This window comes from Engraulis encrasicolus, chromosome 9 (genome assembly GCF_034702125.1).
Source record: "Engraulis encrasicolus isolate BLACKSEA-1 chromosome 9, IST_EnEncr_1.0, whole genome shotgun sequence".
Taxonomy (NCBI): Eukaryota; Metazoa; Chordata; class Actinopteri; order Clupeiformes; family Engraulidae; genus Engraulis; species Engraulis encrasicolus.
This window is the reverse complement of record NC_085865.1, coordinates 211,723-222,469: the sequence shown is the minus strand read 5'-3', so window position 1 is coordinate 222,469 and position 10,747 is coordinate 211,723. Positions and strand designations below refer to the sequence as shown.

The window sequence follows — 10,747 nt, the reverse complement described above, 5'->3', positions numbered from 1 at the left end:
ATAAAAAGTCCCTTCGATATGTCCTAGCAGCCCCACACACAGCTTTCATGACAAAAAACCTAATCCATGACTAGGTGAAAATGTGCAAAATAGCAATAAAATGTCAATGATTGATCTAAAAACAGATGGACAGATCTTATTTTGATTTCAGTGGTTTCATATACTTCGTAGTATGCATTTCTGATATTTGTAACATTTGAAAACAAAAAACACATTTGTTTGCCTGGTCCCTGACCAAGTAAAATGATAAAATCAAGGTAGAATGGCAGTCTCTACATTTCAAAACCGGTCTTGGCAGTTTTTGTTCTTGAACATATACTGTATGTTCATTTGTTCACTAAGCAGCACGAAGCCAGGACATATTCTGAATAGCTCCACCCTTTGTGACCAATACTCTCATGGAGAGAACAAGTTGGGTGACCAGTGAAACTAAGGGAATGAAGAGGGCTTGAGAAATAGAAGCTTTTGAGGTTTTGCGATGCAATAAGGTAAGAGCACAACGACTGCACTTTCTAACGAAATAGAAGATTTTTTAACTCATTTTAAAAAATGGATTCAAATGGAAAGAAACACAGAACATGGCTGACTTAAAGAGTATTGTGGCATACTAGTACACCTTTGAAAATAAGACTTTGTAATCATCTATAGCTTTTTTCTAAAAAAAAAAATCCAAAAACCTTTCATACAAGGTTCACCACATTCCGTGCAGGGATAGCATGATTCTCTGAAGCCTCTTTGGTCTGGCCTATCAATAATCCATCTCTTAGGAAGTAGACTATTTGATGATTCACCAACAAAGGCAAGAAAAATAAACACCTCTTAGAAGTGTTTTGTTGGATAAACTTTTAAGGTGCAGCATTTATTTTTTTTACTGAAACCTCAAGCCTAAGGCCAAGGGCTATTTTTCAGCCAAGGGTGTACTCACTTATTCATCTGTCTCTTGAGAATATTTACATCCCATGACAAGTAAAAATGCTAACATATAATTATTTAATTGAGCCTCCTATGATCCTTGGGGTCTATTTGACCACATTCAATATTTAATATCTAAAAACAGCATGGAGTTGATATTTGATTTGCTTACTTTTTGATAGATTTTCCTAAATAGATAGTGTCAATATGCAGATCTGCTTTGTGTTGTGCACAATGGTGCAGCAAAATGACGGTTTGTGCACAAAAAATTGTTGAAGATACTTAACTTTTAAATTAATGTGACCTTAGGTCATCCAAATGACACCATGTTTACACTGGTCACTTGAAGTGACTCATATCCGATTTTTTGCTCTAATGTGACACATATCCAATATATGCGACTCATATGTAAACAGCAAAAAAGCACATGAATTCCGATCCTCTGGACTTTAATGAGATGTGAATCAGATGTATGTGAATGTGTCGATAGTTTAAACAGTCAGATCGGATATTCTGATCACTGCGACCTACAAGTCATCAGGACAAGATATCGCACCTGTTAACCCTTTAAGCGCCAAAGTCGCAGAATTGCGACGGTACGTCATCATGAACAAAAGCGCATGTAGATCAAACCAGCGGTCTTAATAGTGTTCATCCTCCCTACCAGTAGTTGGCAGACATGCTACCCTTTCAAACAAGACTACGATTGCGTCATTTTGTAGTTCACAGAGTCTTTGGTGAATCAGTAAAAGACGCGACCTGTGACGCGACCACAAAATGCGGAAGTAGCCACTTTGCGTCTTTGACTCGAGGCGTACGAGTTGAGTTTGTGTTGTTATCAGTGAACTATCAGCGAGCTATTTCATCATGGCTAGTGAGAAGTTGAATCGTGATGAAGTTCTGAGCATGGTATTTGCCTATTCTGACTCCTAAGGACAGTTTTTATCTCACGAGGAGGATAATGATCGGACGAGCACTCTTTGTTTACCGTGGCGAAACTTCCGAAGATGCCGACATGCGAAGCAAGGATGTTCTCTAAGCACACACACACATTGAAACTCATTCGGTGACTTTATCCGATCTCAAGTGAGTCGGTGGAAGTGGCAAATGCAGTCGTAGTGTCCATACAGGTATTGGTGGAGGAATTAGGGGTGAGAGAAGTGGGTCTGGTAACGTTAGCTTGGGCTCCCTCCATTCAGCCCCCGGTTATGCGGGTAGCCACCTATCCGGACGCAAACGCAATAATCCTGGGATCAGACAAACACTGTTCACCAAGCAGCACACACACACACTCATTCTGTCCCTCTTTCTGACTTCTACTGGGTGGATGGCAGCGGCGAACGTGGCCATATCTCCGTATGGAGAGGTTTTGGTAATAAAACGCACGGTGAAGAGAAGACGCACAGGCAACCCTAGAACATGAATGTTTTAGACTCGTTGTTGACAGTCAGGCTGGTCACAGCGTTTTGACTGTCTTTGTAGGAGTTATACAAATCAGTAAAACAGCAAATAGAGACGAAAGAGGTGGCGATATATTTCCCTCAAACGGGGGAGAGGGTGGAAGGGCGCTGCGCTCTCCACGCGAGGGGGCGGGGATTGTGTTCCTGATCGGCTTCAGGTGTCAGGCTATAACGTAGCCTAATTACGTTGGACACAATACTACGGACATGCTACTTGTGATTTCATACCCATTATGTTGACAGTTTGCCCATTAGTTTTGTGAAATGTAAGTGACAAACTGTAGAAGTCACTGAGCTAGACTGTGCCATGATCAACCATTTTACTGCCTATACAGCGCCTGCTCCAAAGGCCATAGTAGGCTATACAGATGTAAAAATAGGCATAAATATGAATTGAATATGTGTGCTGACCCTTTCTGTTCTGTGAAAGTTTCACAAGCTAAAAAGGTACAGGTTACAGATACAAACATGTTCGGCCCTCCAGGCAAAAGTAGTAATTGTTGCATTATATATTTCAATATTATTGCATTAGGCCTATATTATTGCAATATTACAATATATACTATATATATTATGCCTAAAAACTACTTATTTCCTTGACCATAATGTATGTGCACTACGTGATAGTAATGGAATGTCAAATATTGCTGAATGAATTCAATAATCTATTGAAAATTATCAATACTTTCCAAAAATTATTAAAAATTCAAAATGGCCGCCACCATATGACGTCATAATATGCAAATTAGGTATGCATATTTACTCCCAATATAATCTTGGGGTCATCCCCAATATTTGTCTAATTGACAGTCAAGCTCTATCTGTTACCAGTGTCAAGCCACAGTCATTTGAATTTATCATGCCAACATTCAGCTTTTTTGAAAAATAAATTGTGTCGCTTATATACTATATATATTCTGCCTAAAACTACTTATTTCCTTGACCATAGTGTATGTGCACTATGTGATAGTAATGGAATGTCAAATATTGCTAAATAAATTCAATAATTATTGAAAATTATCAATATTTTCCAAAAATTATTAAAAATTCAAAATGGCCGCCACCATATGACGTCATAATATGCAAATTAGGTATGCATATTTACTCCCAAAATAATCTTGGGGTCATCCCCAATATTTGTCTAATTGACAGTCAAGCTCTATCTGTTACCACTGTTAAGCCACAGTCATTTGAATTTATCATGCCAATATTCAGCTTTTTTGAAAAATAAAGTGTGGCGCTTAAAGGGTTAAGAGAGGGGTGGAGGCGTTATGACGTCAGCTATAGCGGAGCCAGATAGAAGACGTGGCAGCAAACATGCATGGAGGAAGATTGTTGGACCAGTGATTTATAAATAAATAAATAAAGCGAGATATATATATGTGAATAAATATTGCTTTCATTGGTGAATAAATAAGGGACCCGTTGTTGTTCACCCTGTCTTTTCCCATAGCAAGCACGCATCCTCAAGGCACTTCCCTGAGCTTGAATGGTGGCCCAACCCTGTGTGAAGTCCCTTTGATGAATAGTAGTTGAGTTGGTTATGACTTCATGTTTCCCTTCTGGCATGTGCATCTGTAACTTAGTGGATAACAAGCTTCAAATTTGCACTACTGCTTTCTTATTGACAATGCCCCTTGGTTGCCACTGGGTGTGCAGTGATTTGGCAATGGAGATTGCAGAATGGCAAGGAGTAACAAATAAGTGGTTGGCCAAGGCAGTGCTGAAGCAATTTGAACCACAACACCAATGGTTTGATCCCACCCACAGCCTTCTGGTAACTGATACGAGCGAACCCAGACTTAAGTGTTCACATGGGCTGGATCTCAAATGGTGCACTTGTGCACTTCGGGCACTATGTTTCAGTGCGTAACTAATACGGCATGCGCACTGAAAAATGAACACTTAAGTGCACAAGTGCACCATTTGAGATTCTGCCATAGTTTTCTTTGCCAGGCTGATGTTGAATGACATCTACATTTGCTCAGCTGTTGGAAAATCTCTGCAATGGATGGAAGAGTCCAGAAGGCTGTACAATATACCTATTCTCTTTTCTAATCCCCAGTCAACAGAACAGTCTGTTTGGCACAGTTTTGTCTCTATAGGGCCTTTTCTACTAGCCCTGTTAGAACGGGGCTGCGCACTGCTGGGACGTGGTTTCATTTTCTTTTTGCATTTACTCCACCCATATACACCTATCATCAGCTCAAACAGGGCTCAAACAGGGGCGATTATAGAATCGCCACAGACGTGGTTCGAGGCGTGCGAAGCTTAGTTCCACTAGGCTACATGTTGCCTGTGTTAAGCTGAGCTTGCACTGTGCGACTTTTGCCCCGATTTTGCCCCGATTTGGCACTCGCTCGACTTTTTGAAAGTCGGGCCGATTTCTTGCTCAATCGCAGGTCAATCGTGAGTCTTGCATCGTGCAGTGTACATGGGGTAACGACAAGCGATTTCGCCTCACGATCGTGCAATCGCAGGGTCGCAAGAAAATCAAAACGGTTTGAAATTCTGGTCGTGGCTCGTGCGTAAATCGCACAGTTAAAGCAGTGGTACGACCCGATTTGACACTTCACATGCACAAATGAATAGGGCCGTGCGATTCGCTGTTGAGTGCGACCTCATCTCCACCTCAGGTGCGCATGTTCCCTCCTCTGCAGACTGGGGAAACATGCCTGTCGCGTCGTAAGGTGGAAGCATTTCGCTCGCATCCGACTGTCGGCTCGTGTAGTGTGAGGACGTGAGTCGTGAGTTGTGAACTTTTAAACAGTGAAATTCCATCGTGCAGTGTGAGCAGAAGCTTAAGACCCACGAGTGAAAATATCGCACAGTGTATGCCCGGGTTTAGGATTTACCGGCATGTGCAAAAACCTATCCCCACCCACGCACTTTAAGTCAACATCGCTTTTCTGTCGGCGGTTTTTACAGTAGACTAGACATAGAACATTTGGTCAAGCAATTATCATGTTCTTTAAAGTAACTCCAGTCCTTGGCCAAGGAGTTGCCAAGGAATTGTTTTTTTGTGCTGACAGCATTCAGCTATCGACCGATTAAAATATATTATTAGCCTATTATCATTTCAAAATCACGCTATTTCCATGTGGGAAGCTCCACGCCTCCTCCGTGAGAAGCCGTTTTTACGGGAGAAATAGCCTACAGAACACGCACCATGCAAAAATAGGGCACACTAAAATAGCCTTTTCCTTTTCATTGCACATATTTTCATAAACGAACCTGCAGAGGGATGGCGAGTTTGCTGTTATCAAATTAAATGTAAAAATGAAAATTTAGAATGAAAAAGACAACACAGCACAGCGGACGCTGGCGTGGGGTGGTCTGCTTCAACATGTAGAATATCCTTTTACTGTAAACTGAAGACGTGCACTAGCACTTCAGGTAGGCCTAATGGTACAACCGTATCTCGGTCATTTCGTGAAGTTTTCACGAAAAAAATAACTTAAAACTTTGTGGTGCATTCACGTTATTGCCCGTTTTTTCGTGGTTGGGCAACGCCTCCGCTGCCTATTTATTTGAATTGCCCGACTGCCCGACTGCTGCCTAGCGACCCACTAGTTTGACGCCCTTTCGGTACCGTCACATGGTAATCAAACATTTCAAACAAGCAGTTTTAGGGTTAGGGTCAGGGTTAAGGTTAGGTTTAGGTTTAGGGTTAAGGTTAGAGGTTAGGTTTAGGTTTAGGGTCGTATGACATAAGGCGTAAGTACCGAAAGGGCGTAAAATTAGTGAGTCCCGAGTGTATCAGCAGTGTTCTGTCAGCACCCCCTCCCCGCCCCTGCAAACGCTTGGATAACCATAGCAACAACACGAGCTGAAAATACCGACCACGAGTCGCTATGCAGCAGTCGGGCAATTCAAATAAATAGGCAGCGGAAGCGTTGCCCAACCACGAAAAACAGGCAATAACGTGAATGCACCACGAAGTTTAAAGTATTTTTTTTTCGTGAAAGCTTCACAAAATGACAGAGATAGGTCTCAATGGTAGTAGTGGTAAAAAGACAACCGTATCTCTTTCATTTCGTGAAGTATTCACGAAAAAAATAACTTTGATTTTCGTGGTGCATTCACGTTATTGCCCGTTTTTCGTGGTTGGGCAACGAAACGCTGCCTATTCATTTGAATTGCCCGACTGCTGCCTAGCGACCTTCTAGTTTGACGCCCTTTCGGTACCGTCAAATGGTAATCAAACATTTCAAACAAGCAATTTTAGCCTGGTTCACACCAGACGGTGTATGTGTACCTTTGGCGCCCCCTGGCGGAGCAGAGCTTCACACACTATCGTCTGGTACACAGCAATAGAGCACGCTCCGTCTCCAACCAGAAAATAGGCTGAGAATTTATTGCTTCTGCACGGCCTCCTCACCAACAAATTCCTTCAAAAACCTTCCTGTTAATCTTTAAAGAGTCAATAGAGTCTTCAAGAGTCTCTAATCTGTCTTGTGACTCCTCAATGTGAGTTAGCGTTTATATTGAAGAAATAAGTGCTCCGTCTTTTCTGGTTGGAGACGGAGCGTGCTCTATGGCTGTGTACCAGAGGGTAGTGTGTGTAGCTCTGCTCCGCCAGGGGGCGCCAATGCTACACACACACCGTCTGGTGTGAACCAGGCTAAAGCAATTTAGGGTTAGGGTTAGGGTTAGGTTTCTTCTCTTTATACCTTGAGCCAATTGAGAGCCATTTCTCCTAAAGCCCATAGGGGAGTTTTTCAACAATGGGCCCGATTCCCCTGGCTGTGTCCAGGTACGCCAGTCCTCTGAGGTAACCTTCTCCTCTAGCGCCTTGTAGCTCCATTAGGAGATCGCCTAGGTCCCTCAGTTTCCCGTAATCTTCCGTAGATAGTTTTGGGAATTCGTCCAGTCGTTTAAACAGAGACTTTTCCATGACTTCAGGCGCAGCGTAACACTGCTGGAGGTGCTCCCAGGCCTTTTGAAGTGCTACATCTGGGCGCCCTACATGCACAGGACGTATGCGTTTGATGTGCTTCACAGACTCTGGCCCGAGCCACTTAATGAGCAGATCCAACAATTCTGTGTATGTCAGTCCCAGGCCTGCAGTGGCATTATCGAACGCTGACTGCCACGCCATGTCTATTTTCTGGTTTGTCGTCAAATTCGTAGAGGCTGGTGCTCACTAGATCTCGGCGAGCCAGGTACCGTGCCAGGAGTTCTGTTTCAGGAGGCACATGTGAAGTTTGTGGGACACTGCGAGGAAGGTATGGCGGCGTTGTTGGGCTTAGTACTGTTTTTTGAGGGAAATGTGCTGTCTTAAGGTCAGATTAGACTTCTGCAACTGCGCTCGTCAAAACTCGCGTGGGAGTGGCCACGAACCAACATTGTATTCATGCATCTGCGAGTTCTGCGAGGTCCGAGGTCTCGTCGCGAGCCACATTTGAAATTGCGCGATTAGACTACTTTCACATTGTAAGCACTGCGGTCATTATTAAGCAATGTTGCTTTCTATCCCGGTTAGCTAGGTATTTTCACACAAATTGCAAAGGCAATGCACTGGTATCATTATTTGACATACCCAGTCTGTTTTCACGAACAGAAAATGCAAGCATGTAAAGACAGTTGATTCTGCCCATGTGTGTTTACATTAGGTGGAGGGACGGTAGTAAAACCGCAGCATTGTGCCACGAGTGTTCAACTGATGCATTGTTTGTTACTTAGCTTGTAGCTTCGTATTGAGCTTTGTATTGACACACATTTACACACAAGGCATTAATAAAGTTTTTAACAGAATACAGCTCTCGCAAACTACTGGCATTGCGCTGCCACAAGAACAGAACAAGGAAGTAGCGAGACGACCAATCATAGCGCCGCTTTGTCTGCGTACTCCGCGTCCGTCCGACGGATAGTTAGAATTTTTTCGAGGCGCTCGACGACGGGCGCAGAGCCTCTGAGAGGGGGGCGTGGACTCGCATAGACAGAAAACGGACGGACACAGATTCTATGCGTCCTCAGCATAAATCTAGCTTTAGGCACTTCGGGGCGAACACTATCTTGATTTGGAATAGTTTGGTTTCCACTATGAGGTGCACTCAAATTCGTTGGTTGGTTGTGGCCAGGAGGTGGTCTACTGGGGACCTCGCTTTGTTCGTGGGCATCATCCTCGTTCTCATCGCTGATGGAGGATTCCATGTAATGTAGCTGTCTTCAGACATTGCTGCATCGTGTGCTGGGTCGGGGTGAGACACTGGGATACTGTTTCGGCGCAGTTCGGTGTGTGCTGCAACATATTCTTGTGTGCGTGTTGCAATTTCCTCTTGGAGGACCTCATGTGACGATGAACCAGAGTGAACTGAATTCTCTTGTAATTCAGCCGATTCCAATGCTTCAGCTTGTGCTTCGGCGGCGGCTGCCTCTTTTTTGGACTCAAGTGCGCTGAATTCAGCTTCCAGCTTTGCTTTTCCCAACTCTAGATCTGCTTTAACTCTTCCCAATTCTGCTTCTGTAGTAGCCCTCTCAACTCAGCTCGTACCTTTGCAGCCTGTGCTACTGCACGCGCCCTGACAGCAGCGCTGGATGTAGATAAGCGAGAGCTCCTTGACCTGTATGTGCGCACTGATGCATTTCCATTCTTCTCACTCATGGGTCATTTCACGTGAAATCAGACACTTTGGGACCCGACCGACCCGGATTTCAATCATACTTGGTGTGCCTTTTTAGTAGCAAGGTAGCACCCCAGAACTGCATTGGTTTGAATCTGACACTAATATTAAGGGAGAAACAGACTAGGAAAGGTTCACATGTGAGGGTAGGACACTATACATTCAGCCTTGAATATATCAGTCAGTGTTAGTCACAAAAAGATGCCTGTGGTGTTATTTGAAAGCTCTTTTCTGGCTCTACATATTACACCATCAGCTTGGAATACAACAACTCTCAGAATATGAATTATGATCAATTGAAAAAATTAAAATTGAATATCTAAAAAAGATATATTTTAAAATGGCCAGTTCCTTGTCCAAATGCAGCCGGCAATGTCATTAGCAACACCTCAAATGCTGGTGTTCGGTTCTTTATTCATTTCAGAGAGAATTTGACTCACAAATATGGCGTCATACAGACCACTTACTAATAATATGGTAATACCATAGTAGCATCACATGACAAAACAAAAATGGTCAGTTTCCATGGTCCCAGGTTTCAGAAACTAAGGCAGATGTCCATTTATACACACCAAATGATGATATGTGAATGTTTGAACATTCCTTCTCTGTGTACCTGTGTCATCTTCCCTTTACCTTACTTTAAAGAGATAATCAATGGCTACACTCTCATTTTGTACTCTACCAGTGCATTTGAAGCAGCAGCTATGTCTTTTGTAGATAATGTATAAGTACGTCCCGTTGCAGTTACAGGTTCCACTACCAGAAGCACATCCTGATGATCCATGACATGTCTATCTGGTCTGAAGGGAAAAGTGAAGGATGGAGATGGTCCATGAGGATGCAGGAAGTTCAGTTTCACCTCTCCAGTGCTCGGCATACATTCCTCAACACATGCAAGCCACCAGTTGCCATCATATACAGCTACAACATACCCTTTGATGCTTGAAAATGTAACACATTCCTTTACTGATCTCACTCTTTCAACTCTGCCTTCTCTGAATGCTAAAAATGGCCTAACTTCCACTGTGTCCATTGACAATGGGCAGAAGCTGTGTAGTTTTTGAGTACCTGGAATAGTTCTTGCAGATTCCAACCTTTTCAACAGGTTCTCAGCTTCATGATGGTACATCTCTGTTGTGGCAAACTGGCAATGGATGTTCTTGAGAGAGATGCACCACCATGAAGCTGTGAACCTGTTGAAGAGGTTTGAATCTGCAAGAACTATTCCAGGTACTCAAAAACTACACAGCTTCTGCCCATTGTCAATGGACATTAGGCCATTTTCCGCATTCAGAGAAGGAGTTGAAAGAGTGAGCTCAGTAAAGGAATGTGTTACATTTTCAAGCATCAAAGGGTATGTTGTAGCTGTATATGATGGCAACTGGTGGCTAGCATGTGTTGAGGAATGTATGCTGAGCACTGGAGAGGTGAAACTGAACTTCCTGCATCCTCATGGACAATCTCCATCCTTCACTTTTCCCTTCAGACCAGGGGGTCGTTTCTCGACAGTGCCTTTGTTAACGACTTTAGCCATTTTGTTCGTTCTTAAGACCAACGTTGTAACCAAGGTCTTGAGTTGGTCTTAAGCTGTTCTTAAGTTATTCTTAAGTTATTTTGACAAAAAAGGGGAGTCCAAGGCACTCTTCTTGTGGAAAAATATTAAAAAGCCTTTATTGAAACATGGCTAAAAGTTTTAAAACATGGGAGCAGAGACCCACGCGTTTCGGCGCAAGCCTTCTTCAGGGT

At 43.2% G+C, this 10,747-nt stretch overlaps 1 protein-coding gene across 1 annotated transcript in view; it reads left to right on the top strand.

The window, feature by feature from the left end:
• The first annotated feature begins 373 nt into the window (after window positions 1-373).
• Window positions 374-10,747, top strand: part of LOC134455333 (exostosin-like 2) — a 42,480-nt gene continuing 32,106 nt past the window's right edge. Inside the window, exon 1 of the mRNA XM_063206356.1 lies at window positions 374-488. The gene's annotated coding sequence lies outside the window, so the exon portion shown is untranslated. The remainder of the gene's footprint in view (window positions 489-10,747) is intronic.